A 19,491-nucleotide genomic window follows, 5' to 3' on the forward strand; every position below is an offset into this window, starting at 1 on the left:
AAAAAAAAAAAAGAAAGAAAGAAAGAAAGAAAGAAAGAAAGAAAGAAAGAAAGAAAGAAAGAAAGAAAGAAAGAAAGAAAGAAAGAAAGAAAGAAAGAAAGAAAGAAAGAAAGAAAGAAAGAAAGAAAGAAAAAGCACACACATCAGATTCTATCAAGTTTTAAAGTTTTAAACATAAGTTCTTCAGTTTTCCCAAATATATGACAATGGTGGAAACAATCTCTTCTGTGGAAGAAAATGTGGCCAATTTGACTACTTAAGAAATTCTCTCTGTAATCTTTTGTGTAGCCTGAAAAGCAATTCAGCTTTATCCCTCAGACTCATATCAGTTCTTTAACTATAGATGTGGAAGGATCTGTGTATTTAAACTGACTGCAGTAATGAAATATTTGTTTATTCAGTTTCAGAAGGGATATTTATCTCTTTGAGGCTGCAAAGCAAAACATTATGCTAACATATTTCATATATGCAGACAGCAGCAAGGCGACCCTGGACAGTCTGCTCTCTTTTTGTCACATAATATCTTTATCTCCTAATAGCACTGTGATAAAGTGGCTGTACCCTATCTGGGTAGCCATGTTTATTGTCATATGGTAGTTACCAAATTACACTGCACTGCAATGAACAGAAATTGGTCAGAATGGTCTGGCTGGCTCCTAGCATCAAGCAGTTGCTGACAGGGCTGGTGAGCAGTAGTGGTGGCAATACATCTGGTAATAAAGTGCTACTGCTAGTGTTTTCATTGCTACACCTCTGCTGCCAGCTATTATTTTCTACTGTTACAGAAGAACATTTCTTGTTTACCTTTAGTATTAATTATTACTTATCCCTAAGATATGTTACCCATGCTTCCATACCTTTCTGGGTGTATACTATTAACTAATTAAACTATTAAATAATTAATCCAATTTCTTGTAAAGTTCATTCAAGTTGTCCTACTAAGAGTGTCAGTCATATTAGTTACCCTAACCCCTTGACTTCTGTATTTGTTGCTAGTATTTCTGGAAGAAATAGCATATATAATTTTGAACATGAATATCACAAGGTGGAGCGTGGTAAACCAGAAAAACCTGTGAAACTTGGACCAACACTCCAAATGATGTAAGTGTTTATTAGGCTTCTTAGCATCCTTACCTAGAGTAAACAGTGTACCTACTCAGGTTCTTTTGACCCTTTGTGAACTTTACTGAGCCTTCAGTGATATGTCTACTACTAAATTGCTGTATCTTTTTCCTAATAAACATAATCCAATCCTAACCTCATCTAGTAATTTTTATTCAGCCTTCATTCTTATATGTGGATATGACCATATTGCAGACTGCAGTGTAATGTAAAGGCACCCAAGCAAGCTTTAAATAAATAAGCTTATATACTATAAGTAGTTTTCTCCTGGACCTCCGGGTTGCTACTTTCAGTGCCCTGGCCTCTTGGAAAAAAATGAAGAAGTTTACATTAATTATTTTCTTTGGTACGTACACAGTTAGATTACACTGCCATCATTGGTGTTGCTGTGCCCTATATTATGATGCATATCTGTGTTCATAAATAATACTAAGGCAATTGGAATAAAAACTTCTAGGTCTTGGAAAGATGTGTTTGCATTTTGAAGTTATTGAATTGTACACAGAAAATCACAATTGCATCTCTTCATATTCTATTATACCCTGTTATCCCAGAGTGGATTAACACTAATATAATTTGCAAAATGTTTCTAGAACTTAAATACACTGGAAAAGTCAGAAGAATGGTGCTAGTTCTTCAACTCACAAGGGAATTTTAGTCTCTCAGTACACCTAGCACTTCATAAGCTTTTGTTTCTTAAATGTTTTGTGAAACAGAATAATGTTAAGATTTTATAGACACTGCTACTTAATTAGCATTTTCATGAAGTATTTTTATTTCTTAACTAGACTAGTGTGAATAAGGTATTTTAAAATCCAGAGAAAAGTATGAGATATTCCTGTATGCTCTGCAAAATTATATATATATGTGTACACACACACATATATATAAAGTTACTCTGAAGAAAATATTACTGTTGGCTTAAATTTTATTGTCTTGATTTTGCAACATTTTTGGATGAATGTGTCCAAATTCTAAAGGAAAAAAATATACACATTTTTTGTCTTTTTAACATTGATATTGTTTTCTAGGGTAAAATTATTAGCCAATCATTGTTCAAATACATGAATGATTTTAAGTTCCTCCATTAATAGTTTTTTATTACACAACATAGAAAGTGATAAAAAAGTACTTACAATCATGACTACATCTTCTTATTTATTAAGTCCTATGCATGAAATTAAGCTCCTGGCTTCCAAATAACTTCAGTTAGCTGAAATGAAAAGCTTGTTTTGAGTAAAATCAACAGAAAACATGAAAAGTCCTATTTTGTTTGCAGTGTTACTGTTTGAATTTTTGTTGTTGCTGTTGTTTGTATTTTTTTTTCTTTTTCTTTTTCAGCATTAGGACACAAACATTACTCTTCAAATTCGAGTCCTCTAGCTCTACGTATCTATTTATCTTTCTATGACAGAAATATCTGTTTCTATCACTAGGATCTTATGTAACCTTTCCTTTGGTCCTAATGCACTACATCTGAGTGTTCATGATAATGGATATATTTCTAAATGACATCTAAAAGAAATCTAAAAGGAGGCAACCTGGACAGCTTTGATGTGGTGCAGCTGTGACCATGGGTAAGTCTGATGGGATAAGAGCTGTGTCCCAGCCTCTCTTTGCTTAAGAATGGCATTTAAAGTGAGGCACTCAATCCTGGTTCTTGCCTGAGCTGTATTATAGGTGTGCCACCACCACACTCATTGATTCAAATTCCTGGATCAGCCTTATCACTACGGGCTTGCATGGCTGTTAGACTTTCATGTTACTTACTCAGCTCACCTTACTATGGGTCTGCTTCCCTTTTCATTCAGGTCACGGCCATGCCTTGCTGTCACCCAGGGCTCCCAGCTGTCCTCCCCTGTCCACACCCCAGCAGTGGGGCTTGCTAAATGAGACCACCCAGATGTATAGTGACACTGTTGGAAAAGCTCAGTTCATTTTGAGTGGCTGAAGTAAGAGTAGTGTTTTCCAGAAATAAATAGCAAAAAGAGAATGACAAATAAATTTCCGCACAACAAAGACGGCTCTAGATAGCTGTCTTAGTACATTCAAATAACTAACTATCCCATACTGATTAGGATGTCCTTTGCAGGAGTGAGAGACACTTACTGTAAAGAGACTACAGGTTGCAACCCTTACAGATACGTGTTGCTAAGGAGAATCAAAATAATGGCTGAAAATTACTTGCTATAATCATTCATTCAGTAATATTATTTTCATTAAGTAAATGGAGATTTCAAGAGTTTTCGTGCCTAAGTCTCTCAGAAAAGAACACTGAAAGCTGACTGTCAGCTTTAATGTGAGCTAATAAAAAGCTTTTCCAAATTGGAGGTAGGCACTGGTGCCTACCAAGGTGATGTTTGCCACTGTTTGAATTGACCTTTCTGTGAAGCCTGAAAACCAATTCAGATGTGATTGCAAGGGCTGCCTTTTGGTAATATCCTATTTTATTGACAAAAGGGGATGGGGTCAACTAATTCTCATAACAGTCTGCTTAAAAAAATCCGTAACCACTCTATCATTTACAGTTATTTTGCAATGCAGCTGATGAAAATACTACAGGGCTTAGAGTAGGTGATAGGAAGATGTATTTTTTTTTTTTCCTTAATACATATTTTAAGAAGAAAAGTCTGGAGTTAATGAGCAAAAAAAAAAAAAAAAAAAAAAAAAAGATAAGCAATATAATTTTGTTCTCTGTCCATTAGTCTATTCTAGATTTGAAATACTGCTTCCCTTAAAAGTATGTTTTAAGTAGATTATTCTTTGAGTATAGGGAATGGCAGATAGAGGTAATATACATGCATAGAAAACAGTAGGTTATTTTAACTATTTTGCTGACTTCCCTTAGCCTAATGCAGGATATCCTTTTCTATGGATCCCAGATTTAGCAAATGCCTTTTGAATATCATAAGCAGATTTGTTGGCTGTTTAGCTTTCATTCAATTTTCTCTTGTCGTATTCAAACCATGCAATTCAAACTCAGGACATTTTTAATAGGAAACTTGAACCTAAATGTGTGTTTTCTTCATCTCTTTTGTTCTGTGTCTAAACACCAGAGTCCTTACAAAGCTGCTGTGTCATTTCTCCCTCCTGTTAACAGTAGATCACTTCTATATATCTGCCAAAGAAGGGCATGGATTGAATACTGTGTTCTTCACTTAGCAGCATGCTGTCACCAGCTATTTCATATTCTTAAAAGCGTAAGTGTGCACAGTGGTCTTTGTCTTGTACTGGATGTGTTTGTGCCAGGTCTCTTCTTTAGGCTTTTAGAGAACAACATCTTACTGCTCCATTAAGTATTCTAAACCAGATGAAACTAAAAGGTCATCTATTCTGTCAGTGCTTAGCTGCACTCAGACAATCAGCAGAATTACTAGATGCATCCTTGGTCATCAACATCTTCCAGGAAACGTGTCCCTCTTGAATTCTTGCAGTAGTAACACTTTGCTCTGTGGCTTATCTCTTCTGCTACTGCTGCTCAATGTTTATGCTGGCTTCCTACACTAATATAGCCTTTCCTTTCCTTTATTCAGATTTTGAAAGCACAGCACCTATATTCTTATTTCCTCTTTCATATTTATGCCTGCACAGATTATGTCTATGTTTTTGGTTTTTGAATTTTGAATAAAATATTTCTCTCCTCAATGCTAGCAAGAACTATGAGCCAAATTAGTTGGCAAGTGCGGTTATTTGCAAGCCCATTTTGTAATATTTCTTTTGCTGTATTTCCCTGGTCCAGTGTAGCTTCCTCAATAAACGGGTCATGAGCACTCCAGGGACAATCCTGCAGGAGAGGTAACCGGCTCTGTTCCAGAGTTTAAAACTGCTTTACTCTCACTGAGGACCCAGGCATCTATTTTTAATTACGAGTTTTGTGATTACTCCTTCAATAATGCTCTTTCCGAAGAGAGTTATTTCATTAACACAATGTTAGCCAATTCAGCTACTTAAAAAACAAACGCACCCCAAAATGTTTGTTTTAATTAATTATAAAGGGTAAAACCAGCAAAAAAAGCAAATGTTAATAAAAGCAGTTGTGAAAAGATCAGGAGGGAGATTAATACATGCATGTACTATTGTATAGGGAGAAGCACTTTAAATAGAGCTGTGTGCAGAGTCATACACAATGGAATATCCATTTTTGTAAATTGTTCTCAGTAAATCTATCTAATCTATTTATTTATCTTCAGATCATGCACATTTAGATCAGAGTTCTGCCAGCTGAGTTAATAATTCTTATCTGAAAGTAATTATGTTGGTCCATAAGTTTTCACCACTGTGTTGTTCCACATCATATCAAACTGTGTGATGTCTCATCACATTAGCATAAAATATGTTGTGGTGGTGCACAGCATGGTGTGGTGGCAGACTAGAAATGATGCAGCATTCCTGACGGTAGTAAACTAGTAAGTGTCACTGGTATTTTGAACCTCATGCATATTGCAATTTGATTCTTCTAGAGAGGATTAAGCTTTTATCTTTTCCTTTATATTCAAAGGGCTTAAACTGGATGCTAACTTTTATGACCCAGATTGGTGCCCTGGAGAAGGACTGTCAGAACCCCAAAAGCCTTCAGACCTACTTTTTAGTCACAAAAATGTGCCAGTTTTGAATTTATTGAGCATCTGTCAGACTTCACTCACTACTAGCTAGCTGTCATTGTTTGTTATTTGATGCACTTCTATAATGACTCACTGCAGGGAACTACCAGTATCTCCATTACAGTGATTAATGAGGTCACAATCTATCCACAAGCATCTCAGCTTATGATTATTTCTAGTCCCTATTAGCTAGTATGCCAGATCAGATGAAAGTAATATGTTTATATATAGTATATGCCCCTAATCACAGTATTCATCTGTTAAGATATTTTGCTGATTGTTTGCATTTAGTATTTCTCTTTAACTGTAGTTGAGGCAGCTCTTAGGGCAGTACAATTCAAAATCATCCTCTCATGGGTGGTAAAAAAAACTCCCACAGCTGAGCTTTGGTACTCTTCTGTTTTTCTGTCTTGAAATCTCTATTTGATTCCAGATGCATATTCTGTAAAGGAATATTTCTTTTGTGTTTATGATATTTTTGAACACAAATAAAAATGTCAAAACACCCTCTATTTTTTTTTTTTTCTCAGGGTGGCACAGAGAAGACTGCAACTCCATTGTGCAATGGAATTACCACTATAGAAGAAGACAATTCCCATCCTGAAGAGTGAAAATGTAAGCTGTATTGTGTTAGGGACCAAAAAGAAGGATAACATTAGAGTAGAATTAGAGAAGGAAGATTTTCTTGTAATTGGCGTATAACTCGGAGGAACATTGGGGCTTATATCAAGAAAATTATTTAGGGCTGTGCGAAATGTCTCTTTTACACTGATGGATTTATGTGGGGTACTTTTTAAAGAAGCCGAGACAAAAACAGTCTAGATTCAGGAAACAGAATCAACCAACAGTGGATGTTTCTGTTTTTCTCCCTACCCAGCGCTCGTTTCATTTGGCAGCACAGTAGAGAGGGGAATTAACGAACAAAAGGTATCACTCAGGTTCAAATCCTTTCTGTTTGAAAGTGATCTAGCACAATCCTCCTACAGGAAAATGACAAAAAGAACTTACAACATGTATCAGCTCTCCTTTTTATCACTTTTATTTTGTGTAAATTACTGAAAAAATTGAAAAAGTTGCAAATAATTCTGGCTACTTTAATTTCCACACTAAGAATCACAGAATCATTAAGGTTGGAAAAGACCACTAAAATCAGCTAGTCTAGCCATCAACTCATCAGTACCATGTCCAGTAAACCATGACCCTAAGCACCACATCTACCCTCTTCTTGAAAACCACCCGGTATTGTAACTCCACCATCTACCTGGGCAGCCTGTTCCCATGCTTCACCACTCTTTGAGAAGAGATTTTTCCTAATATCCAAACTGACCCAAACTGAATTGTACCCCTGGCACAACTTAAGGCCATGATCATAGAATCATAGAATGGCCTGGGTTGAAAAGGACCACAATGATCATCAAGTTTCAACCCCTCCGCTATGTGCAGGGTCACCAACCACTAGACCAGGCTGCCCAGAGCCACATCCAGACTGGCCTTGAATGCCTCCATGGATGGGGCATCCACAACTTCCTTGGGCAACCTGTTCCAGTGTGTCACCAACCTCTGAGTGAAAAACTTCCTCCTAATATCTAACCTAAACCTCCCCTGTCCCAGTTTAAGACCATTCCCCCTCATCCTATTGCTATCCACCCTCGTAAACAGCAGTTCTATCTCCTGTTTATAAGCTCTGTTCAAGTACTGGAAGGCTGCAATGAGGTCTCCCCGGAGCCTTTTCTTCTCCAAGCTAAACAAGCCCAGTTCCTTCAACCTTTCCTCATAAGAGAGGTACTCCAGCCTTCTGACCATCTTAGGGGCCCTCCTCTGGACCTGCTCCAAGAGTTCCATGTCCTTCCTGTACTGGTGGCCTCAGACCTGGGCACAGTACTCCAGATGGGGCCTCACAAGAGCTGAGTAGAGGGGGACAGTCACCTCCCTCTCCCTGCTGGCCACTCCTTTTTTAATGCAGCCCAGAACACAGTTGGCCTTCTGGGCTGCAAGCGCACACTGCTGGCTCATGTCCAGCTTCTCGTCCACCATTATGTTAAAGAGAAATTGGAGGTACATATTCCACCGTTCAGGTGGAAAAATGATGGTAATTTGGATTGATATTGGTGATGCAGAAGCAGAATTAATGTAGGGAGGCAGAGGAAGATAGAGGCTTGTAACCACCACCAACTCTCAGTTGATAGATGAAGGGATGTTTTACAATATCATGCAATGTATCAAGGCTTGCTTCGTGACTATTAAACTCATCTTAATACATCTGTGGGAATCAGCCACACTGTAGCTGCCTCATGGTCTGAAGGTGGCCAGAGGCATTTTGAAAAAAACTAATCAGGGAAAAATACACTATAGCTTTAAGAAAAATCTGGCAGTGGGAAAGGGTAGCGAATTTCACTCCATTTTAAAGAGTGTACTTCAGTGTTGGTAACACTGTACATCGACAGAAAATATCCAAAATCTTTAGTAATCCGTATACTCACAATTTAATTAATTTTAGAATATAACATCTCTAATATTGAGTCTGTCAAACATTAAGTCAAATTCCAGTCTCAAAAGCTGCTTCTGTTTTTACATGTTTTCATTTCAGTCTGTTTACTAATTAAAAACCATTTGTTTAGCTTCATAGTATTCATAACTGGCTTTTTTTCTTATTTTAAAGAATAAAGTAGTTCTTGCTTCATCAAATATTTTACTATGTTCAGCTGCAGGAAACCTGTACAATCTCTTTCCTTACATTAGCTATGGTATCCTTATTTTCTTCTCTGTTTTGTGCTATTTTCTACTGTACAGCTTTTTCTCATGCAGATTGTCAAATTCGTCAGAATTCCTTATTTGTTTAAACTTCTCAATCATAAGGGCTACTTTTCAACTAGTAGTTCTAAACATATATCCCCAGAAGCTACAGCTCATATGATGATAACCAAAGCTGCAAGAAGAGACATAACTGAATAATAGTAAAATAAGTAAATAAAACTAACATTTCCTTCATGTGCATAAATCAGCTGGGAGTTCTTTTACTTAGGTTACTGCATTTGTTATGACAAATTATAATTAGTCAGCATTGTGTTTGCATTTGATTAAGATTCTTCTACTAACAGGAATACAAAAAAACATTTGAATGAAAGGAAACCATAGGACTTTGGATTGAACTAACCCACTTGTCCATCTGGAGATAAAGGTAAATATAGTGCTCATATATAATTGGTTTCAGGACAAGTACGGTAAGACACAGCTTTTCTCTGACTACTGTCATTTTCATTGCTTTACTTATGTCACTTACTGTACTCTAATTTTATGATTAATTTGAGGTAGAATTTTTTTTTTTAATTATTATTTCTGCAATTCCTAGCACAAGAGGAGTCTGAGCTGAGGACTTGTAACTCCACTGTTAGACAAACAATAACAAAATTTAACAGCCTTTTTTTTCTCTGAGGTATTAAAACAACAAATTGAACTTCATTAATGACTAATTAGTGTTTTCAGCGTCTTCCCAGTACATAAGTCAAGTAAAAGGTAGTCTTGGATTTTTTATTTGCCCTCGCCAAAATTGAAAAATTTGTTATCTTTCTTTTCTGTCAGAAAAAATATAAAGTTTTATTTTAAAATTTTATAAAAGATTATATTTAACTTGATAAATTTCTAGCCACGGGTACTGTTGATGTTTGAATTTTTTTCAAAACAAGATGTTATGACAAATGCCATAATAGTATAATAAGACCTTTGCCATATGGAAATGGAAGGAGACATTACCAGTAATTACAGGGTCCATATGATTTTAAACTTATTTTTTCCCAGAAATGTTGTTCAACTTCTTTGCAGATTTCTGTTTTCCAGCACAATTACATTTTAGTTAATGTTTCAGATATGGAGCAATTACAAAAGAGTGAAAGAAAAAATAAAAAAAAATGACCTGACCCAGTTTGTTAAATAAAAGACCAGAAATGAATGCAATGGAAGTGTTTTTGTTTTTTTTTTTAATGTATTGAAAATATCTTTTAAAGATCATTTCAATTTACTGTATTGTTGACAATAACATGCCATATTTAAATTAATGAATTTAAAAGAAACAAACAGTAGATGAACTTTTTTTTTTTTATTAAAACCCACTATTAAATATTATTTTAAAATAAAAGAAAGCTATTTTTTTTCCTTTGAACACACTACAAGGTTTTTTTTTGTTGTTGTTTGTTTTTTTTTTTTGTCACCCCATTTCCTTTTGAATCCTTCCTGCTCTGGAAAATAGTTAAAACGCTATTCCTCAGCATCTATAGCAACTTACTAAGGCAATACAGTTTTTAAAAATCAACTTTGGAATAAAGATTTATTATTAAAAAAGAAAAAAAAAAAGAATAATCATTTGGAAAAAACAAAGAACGTATCTAAGCAGACAGATTATTCTTGTTGACAGTGAGAAAACTCCTGGAGAACAATGTGTTAGCTGAAGTTTCTGGAAAAAAAATAGCCAGCTTGTTTTTCTTGTATTCCAGATAAATTGAACTCATCTACATTCTGCAAACAAAAAGCTAATAAAATATTTTGACATTTAAGACTAATTTCTACCCCACCCCTGAGCCCCTGTCAGGTGAAAATTGAACTCTCTCCAGGCTGCAGATCTTCTGTCATTTGAAAAAAGCAACAACATTTTGTTTCCCACTTCTCTCCTACATGCCTATTTAAATAATGCATAATGTAATGTCTGACTTTTCCTGTCTGCCTGAGAACTTGCTGTCACTTTTTCTCAAATAAATAAATATATAATAGTTAAAGCGGTCTTTTCAAAAACATTCAGTGCTGCTTGGGGGTTGGAACTAGACAATCTTTAAGGTCTCTTCCAAGCCAAGTCATTCTCTGATTAAATATCAGTTGTAATATTATTCTCGAATTCAGCGCACACAGATATAAACAAATACTGATTCTGAAATTCTTATTCTATATTTGAACCTCCACTTTTCTCATTTTTCTCACAAATAAATCCTTGAGTTCTTCTGTTGTCACTCCTGAAAGACCACGAGTTCTTCTATTTTCACTCCTGCTTTGAGAAGCACGAGATACCATGTATGGTATACCTCTCATCTCACTGATCAGGGTAGTTTTGTACAGATATAGGGAACATCAGTTTGAACTCCCTAGCATTGCATAGGATAGTGAATGTGAATTTCTCACCTATCATATAAGTGTTCAACCTACTTGGTTATAATCATGTACGTAGATGCAACTTGGTCTTCCTCTCTAAACAAAATTGTCCACATTACATGGGTTGTCTGACTCTCCAGATATTTGTGTGCTCTGGGAATACAGGTTGGTTGAGTCCCAGGCATTTGTAATGGAACTAACACAGAGAATCCCAGGAAGGAGAAGGTCTGAGTTGAGCAAAAGCAAAATTCTAGGAACCCTAGGAGCAGAATAACCCTAGGAGCAGTTTAATAGGACTAACAGTAACAGAACAGGATTTGGGGCTTGAAAACTTGAACTTGCAAAGTATTGCTCATGGTCAGTCTTGTGATATTCTATTTTTCTCTTTTTCCAAATTTGTTGAGATAATGATTCACTACTTGTCTGGCTCATAAAGATGCGGTAAGTGTCTGATCCTGGAAGTCAGGATTTTTGGTGCAATGAATCAGTATAACTCATGTTGAATAAAATAAGTAGATATTTCAGGACTTGATCTGGCCTTTTACTGTCTTGTGATGGCAGGTGAAATTTCTGTGAAGAAGGTAATGAGACCCCTGTTTTTAAAAAGCAGGGCAGGGATGTTTCATCTAGAAACTGCAATTTCTCCTTGGTGTTTTTATTGTATATGGCTTTGAATATCCAGTACTGTTGATCTTTGGGGAGGTCAGTATAATGACATCACAGTCACATATCATAATCCAGGGTTATTCTTATTGAAACCATAACAACTAAATTGGTTAATTTGTCTGCTTTTAGAGTGTCTCTCTTTGAGAAGTACACAACTAGCAGTTTTTTCACTTGCTCATTTCCCAGATATATCATTCTGTATAAACTGTACCTCGAAAGAAATATGGAAAGAAAGAAGAAAGAGACAATGCAATCTGGTATACAAATGGATAATCAGTCAGAATTCACAAAATCAGAAGCAGATGTAGCCCAATTAAGCTCAACAGCTCACAGGTGTTCACTGGAATGACTTTAGCATAAAAGCACACCTTTCTTCAGTGCCTTTTAATTTTATTATTTTTTTTCTAAAGTTTTTTTTTTAGAGATTTTACATATTTCACCTAACCAAACTAGAAAATGTAGACAGGTAACTGGAGATTAGTTGGATATAGTTGACTTACAATTCAACATGATAATTGTTTGTTCAAATTTGGAATTATGGTGCAGAGCATCACCAGAGCAACTACTTACTGGTGGGGGTGAATGTTATATGACGGCACATAATTTGTTCATATCATTTGTTTCTTAAGTTCTAGTAAAAGACATCATCCAGAAAAACAGAATAATTACCATTTATTCTTCTCAAGCTGGTGCTTTCCTGACTGTTGATTTAGGAATTTATTGTGAAAAATGAGCAGATTGATTATGTAAACATTTTTCATGAGTATCTGTTGTTATGTTATTAACACTAATTCTCTGACTTCCCATGACACTGTGCAGTGAAATGATTTTCTTTCTTCTGCCTAGATGCTGTAACAAGTAATAGACAGAATTTCATTTAAGTTTTATATATTACACTGTATTGAGCTAGAAAAGCAGAAAATCACAAATTTTGTCATAGCAAAAATTCTGCAATAAAGGATACTTTCTTTTCTTCATAAGCCCTTGGTACTGTTCTTGCTTGCACACTATTTGCATTCAGGACAAGGTGCACCTGCAGATTCAAAAAGCAGGCTTCACAATATGCATGACATTACCATTTTGAACTACCTTTACAATGCAAACCCTACATTATTTGGCTTTATTTAACCTGCCCTTCCTTATTTAACCTGCCATTTTTCTTATGTCAATGCATGCTCTGCTTCTTAAGCATATGAGATCTGTCTGGCTTAATTTGTTGAAATCTTCAGGATCAGACCTGATTGTCTTTAGCTTTTGGATTTCCAGATTTGGCAGAAAATTATATCTAGTCAATAGGATGAAGCTATCACTATATTATTTAAGAATGAATGTAGCCCTAATTCTTACATTATCTAGTCTTAATACGTGTATTTTTCCCCTTCAAAAATTTACACATCTGTCTAGAAAACATGTGCATCCTTCTGACCCTTCTGCATCCATCTTTTAATATTTGTACCTCCTTTCCCTTTATTTCACCTATATGCCTTTCATTCGTTTATCCTGAGTCTTTGTTCTTGTTGATTCCTTTGCATTGCATAATAAGAAGTTATGTGTGTCTTCTGAAAATGCAGGAAGAATTGCTGGAAGGTACCAGTACACTTCCAGGACTTGAGTAATTTAACATTGCCCCAAATGTTGAGGTTACTCATCTGAGTAAAAGCAAAATGTGTCCTTTTCTTTACATCTGCAGCTATATTCACAGATTTGGGCTAAAATCACTGTTTGATCATCACTGATTATTTATTTATTTACTTATTTACTTATTTTGTCTTTGTGCAAGGAGAGAAGTACAGATGATTTTGTCAAACACATCTTTTGCTGGGCCAGGATATTTTATTATTTATTTACTTATTTATTTACAGTATGTTTCCTCTAGAAGTTGACTTTGTTTATGTGCTAATGCAAAACACTGGAAGGATAAAACACTTGTGGGAGCTAGTTTTGCCTCTTATGAGGTAAATCTAGCCTCCTTTTCTTCCACCTACTACAGCTGATATTAAATCTACATGTCATATCACCAAGCAGAGCAACACTGAAAGGATATGTGGTTGTTCCAGTATTCCACTGGGAAGGCTGAATGGATTAGTCTAGTGTTCCCATTTCAGACATGAGCCACATGAGATTCTTTTGACATATATAATACCGTGCCAGTATTCAGTGAATCAGAGACCTCCTGGGCCAATGTAGTGGGTTTTGCCATCAGCCAGACACTGAAGCAGCTACTCTTTTACCCTCCTTCCTCAACAAGAAGAGGGGAGGAAATAACATGGAAAAAAAAATCTCATAGATCAAGATAAAGACAGAGAGATCACTTTACCAATTACTATGGGCAAAACAGATTTCGGGAAAATTAATTTATTTTGTTACCAGTTAAAATAATTGGATAGTGAGAAATAAACACAAAACGACTAAAATCACTTCACTGAACCTCATCCTTTCGCTTCTCCCAGGCTTAAATTTACTCCTTTTCTGATTCTTCTACCTCCTTCCCAGCTCTCAGAGAATGCAGACTGGATGGGGAGTGAGACTGTCAGTCAGTCCATAATGGTTACTCACTGCCATTCCTTCATCCTCATGCATTTCCCGTGCTCCAGCAGAGGAACCTCTCTATGGGCTGAAGACCTCCATGAACTTTCCATTCTTTTAAAAGAAGGGTTATTTCCTCTTAAGGAAATTATTTTGTAATTTTTATTATACTTGTTGCTCTTGGCTTTGACCTCTTTCTCAGGTCACTGTTTCTGAGGTGAGTGTAGCTGTGCTCATGGAGAGGGTAACAGAATGCACAAGGGGTAGACAGGTTCCTCAAATAGCATTCAAGGCAACAAAGTTTTACCATGGAAGGAAGGTATGATCTCTTGTTTTATTTATTTATAATCCCATTTTCACCTGTTGGCCATCTTTATTTATGGACTGTATGCAGAGGTCCAGAGTTCCACCTTCTGCTTTTCCAAGTTAATATCACTTGGTTTCTCCATGTTACAGTTATCACTAGCTGGACAGAAATGGTGTATAACTTAATTATTTGGATATCTCATATCAACTAAAACTTTATATTTAGACAATGATAAACGACAATGCGTTTTGTGGAATAAAATGTATAATAGTTGCATGGTTATTCTCTGTTTTGAGGCAGCAGAGTGTAATGGTTTCACACTGGTACGAATGCGCTCAGTTCTACCACACTGCTCTCTTACTCTCTGTCCTCAGAAGAACAGGCAGAGAAAATAAGATGAAAAAAAGCTCTTGAGCTGATATAAGGACAGGGAGGTCAGTCACCAATTACTGTCATAAGCAAACCAGCATACGAGAGATTACTGTAATTTACTGCTTATTGATAATAGATTAGAGAAGTGAGAGCTAAAAACAAACTGAAAATGACTTCCTTCTCCAACCACTCCCTTCTACTTCCGACTCGAAGTGCTGCAGGGGAGTGGGAAATGGGTGTTGTGGTCAGCCCACAATGTGTTGTATCTGCTGCTACTTCATGGTCACACTCTGCCCCTACTCCAACATGGGATCCTTTCCACAGGTTGCAGTCCTTCCCCAGCTGATCCTGCACGGGCTTCCTGCAGGCTGCAGCTCTTCAAGAACTGCTCCAACATGGCTCTGTACCATGGAGCCCATCTTTCAGGAGCTGCTACACATGTATCCCCATAGGTTCCCAGCCCTCCTGCCTCACTGTGGGCTCCTCTCCATGAGCTGTAGCTCTTGCCTGGGGCTACTTCTGCAGGTGCTCTTCATGGGCTGTACCTCCTTCAGGCCTCATCTGCTGCTGCACTGTGGTGTCCTCCATGGCTACATATGGAGATCTGCTCTGTATCTGGAGCACCTCCTGCCCTCCTCCTTCACTGACACTGATGTCTGCAGGACTGTCTCTCTTCATTTTCTCCTAGCTGCTCTTGTGCAGCATTTTCTCCTTTTCTTAAATCTGCTCTCACAAATGTTGCTCAGTGGCTTGGCTTTGGCCAGTGACAGGTCCCCTCTTGGGCTGATTGGAACTGACTCTTTTCTAACACTGAACAGCTTCTGGACTCTTCTTACAAAGGCCACCCCTTTAGCCCACTGCTACCGAAATCTTGCCATGTGGGACAAACACACAAAGTGACCTTAATATTTAAATATTTAAATATTGTTTCTTTTAAGGTAAAAGCTATTTCCCAGCATGAGATAACTGTGAGTTTCTTACACTTTTTGATGTAAAGTAAAACAATTACTAAGTTAAGGAATTAAATTATTTAAATTGAAAGTGGAATTTGTTACTCTTTCAAGTAATTTTTAAAAATTAATAAAACATTACTTAAGTAAATTTAGATCTTGTATCTCAAATATGAAGTAATAAATTTCACATAAATGGATAAGTCATTATTTAATTTAAGTATTAAAACCAGATCATTTCCTAATGGCTGGTATGAGCCTGGAGAGCCTGTGGCTCTGTGTGCTGTAGACACAGAGTATAGCACAAAACCATTTTTACAATTTGGCTTCCCTGAAAATTCTGAGGTGTCAGACAGGAGGGGGACCACTGAGACTGGCAGGACTCAGGGAAAAACAAATTGTTGATGGAACTGATTAATTTTGTCAGTCCTGTCTCAGAATCATAGAAGCACAGAATCATAGAATCCTTAGAGCTCAAAGGGACCTTTAAAGGTAATCTAATCCAACTCTTCTGTAATGAACAGGGACAGCACCAGCTAGATCAGGTTGCCCAGATCCTGGTCCAGCCTTGTCTTGAAAGTCTCCAGGGATGGGGCATCTACCACATCTCTGGGCAACCTGTTCCAGTGCCTCACCACTTGCACTCTAAAAGGCTTATTCCTTACATCTAACCTAAATCTACCCTTTTTAGGCTTAAAACCATTTCCCCTTGTTCTACCACAACAGACCCTGTGAGTCTGTCCCCTTCTTTCCTGTAGCTCCTTTTTCGATACTGAAAAGCTACTATCAGGTCTCCTTGGATCCTTCTCTTCTTCAGGCTGAACAGCCCCAGAACTTTCAGCCTGTCCTCACAGGAGAAGTGTTCCATTCCTTGGATCATCTCTGTGGCCCTCCTCTGGATGTGCTCCAAAAGATCCATGTCTTTCCTATACTGAGGACTCCAGATCTGGATGCAGTACTACAGGTGAGGCCTCACCAGTGCAGAGTAGAGGGGCAGGATCTCCTCCTTTGCCCTGCTGGTCACACTTCTTTTGATCCAGACCAGGATATGGTTGGCTTTCTCAGCTGTGAGGGCACACCACTGGTTCATGTCCAGCTTCCCATCCATTGGTACCCCCAGGTTCTTCTCGGCAGGGCTGTGCACAATCCTTTCATCCCCCAGCTTGTATTTGGCAATGCGTGTTGCCTTGATCCAGGTGCAAGATTTTGCACTTGCAGGCAGAGCACTCTCCCTTCCATAGCTGTATATATTGCAAAAATTTATGTGGCATATCTTTTTTAAAAATGAGTTTTGTTAAAGCAGTGGTTACACTGCAGAAAGGAAACGTGCTGCAGATAACATTAGGGAACTGTTATGTGTTTTTGAAAGATCCATGCACTCCATTCACATCCCAGCTGAAAATCTAACAGACCCCCAAAATTTGTTTTTGTGCCTGACCTCAAGGGCTGCAGCCGAGATTCCAGAATTGCAAATGGCCATGCTCCCAGATCAGCAGTCTCCCTACTTTGAATTTCCTGGTAGAAAGCTGGAAAGCTCAGCAAGCCAAGGCAGTGCTGTGATAGTTCATAGAATCGTAGAATCGTTTGAGTTGGAAGGGACCATAAAAGGTCATCTAGTCCAACTCCCTTGCAATGAACACCTAGATCAGGTTGCCCAAAGCCTAGTCCAGCCTGACCTTCAATGCCTTCAAGGATGGGGCATCCACCACATGAACTCCAAGGCAAAATGTTGACTCTCTGTGGGTTTTTTTTTTTTTTAATTCTCTTTCATGAAAGTTTTTATAAATCTATTTTTAATCTCAAGAAAATGATTTTTCAACTTGTTTTCTAGATTCTGCTGTCCATCTATGTTCTCTAAAATATTGACTTAATACATGAATGCTTTATGCTTTTCACCTAGTCACTAGTCCTAGATGTTCTGCCTAGGAACCTCAGTTTGAGCTGTCAATTCTGGCTGTTCAGCTTCTTCAGAGTAGGCAAGAACTCTGGTCATCAAAGGAGTTTCAAAATGCAAAGGTTTTTGTGCTTGGAAGTTCAAGAACAAATGCCCTTAGTTCCAAACAATCTTAATGAAAACAGTGTAAATAAAGGAAAAGCCTAATTTTATATTTTGTTTTCTAGAGACCTGAGGGTAGTCACTGTTTTACAGAGAATGCTTAACTATGTTTAATATAGTATGTTTTTTAAAGCGCAATAATATTGTTAACTAGTTTATAATATAATTACTGCAAATAGAGATTGAGAACTTCCAAAACTTGATAATAAAATGTGCTTTAAATATATTCCTTTTGCTGACATAAAATCTGCTTTTTGTAAACCATATCATTAAACTGGTCGTGTTATGATATGGCCCCACAACAATGAATCTTCATAGGGTAAGCGTGTACAGACTTTAGGGTAGATGTGAGAACTAATGGTAAAGGGGACAAACATCTTCAGCTGACTTTGCTGCTGAAATCATCCTATGGGAAAATGGTACCTTGAGAAAACCTGTATACACATAAAACTTTGGGAAAAGAATCCTACCTAGCAGGAGCAAAACCATGGTTTGTATTTTCTTACTGGGCATTATAATGAATACTCACTGTACTATGGAAAAAATAAAACCAAATTTAAACAAACAAACAAACAAAACCATCCAAATAAATTAATAAGGTAGCTGAACAGAATCCTTAGAACTGAGTCTTGCTAGGCAGCAGCTAAAAGGAATGGGAAGAATACATGAAGAAAAAGTGAGAAAAGGATATAGAATGAACAGAGCGAAATATGGAAATGATTTTTATTTACACTGACTTTGCTTCAATAATTCTCTTTCATACTACTTCTTCATTTTCAGAGAAAAACTCAATGGGAACATTTAGGGCTGTAGGAGAAGTTGCAGATTCCATTGTTCTCCTTTTGTTAGAGTATTTACTTTGTTAGATTATTTACTTTTGCCACTGATGATGGACACCTTGTTACCTTGATGCTTTCCTCCATTCCTTCTCCAGAAAATGTAAGGATTTTCCATACTGTTCTCTGCCGTGACAAGAAGCTCCATAAGCCACACTGTGTCTCACATAGTCATCTTTACTTGTACCAATTTGTGAGATCATTTACTGAGTGAGTGGAATCTCATTCTGGTTTCATTTTCCTTACCTTTTCCTCTTTGTATGGCAACTTTGTGCTGACTCACAAATACTCATGCTCAGATACCAGTTGGATTGGGCCTGAAGCCCAGAAGTTGTCCATTTCCAAATCTTGGAACATACTTGAGATCAGCACCTTTGGCAATGCATCTTGTTCTGAAATCACATCTAATTCACTACCATTTCATATTTCCAGTAGGCTTCTAGCACACTGATTTCACAGCTGCCCATTCTGGATAGACAAGATATTGCTTATTTCATAAACAGTTGTGTTCAAATTTTAGCTGCATCTCTCCTGTGGCCGTGGGATATATGCCAGCATAATTTGTGACTCAAATTTTAAGGGATATTTTCCTTCCAAATTAGCTGTGGATCTAGTGCCATCACACAAGATTAACTGGGGCTCCACTGCTGATCTTGTCTCCAGGCTGCTTTACATAGCTATCAAAAATATTTTTGTGTAGAAGTGTATTATGTAGGGTTTTGTCTACTTTCCTGAAGATCTACACTTAGGAAGTTTCAGACAATCTTAGGAAAAGTAATGGGATTTTTTTCCTTACCAATTAGATAATGAAATATGCTTGTTGGAAGTGTGGATTTCTGAGCTATTATACTCTTTGATCTGCTTGTATATTCCTGTTTATGTCTTTGACAGCAAACTTCACCTGCAAATCCATTGCATAAGT

At 37.0% G+C, this 19,491-nt stretch overlaps 1 long non-coding RNA gene across 1 annotated transcript in view; it reads right to left on the bottom strand.

The window, feature by feature from the left end:
• LOC107051907 overlaps positions 1-19,491 on the bottom strand; it is a 60,681-nt gene that overhangs the window by 17,161 nt on the left and 24,029 nt on the right. The window contains exon 2 of the long non-coding RNA XR_001463889.3: positions 2,259-2,335. This is a non-coding gene — a long non-coding RNA (uncharacterized LOC107051907). The remainder of the gene's footprint in view (positions 1-2,258; positions 2,336-19,491) is intronic.

Source organism: Gallus gallus, chromosome 1, assembly GCF_016699485.2.
Source record: "Gallus gallus isolate bGalGal1 chromosome 1, bGalGal1.mat.broiler.GRCg7b, whole genome shotgun sequence".
Lineage (NCBI taxonomy): Eukaryota > Metazoa > Chordata > Aves > Galliformes > Phasianidae > Gallus > Gallus gallus.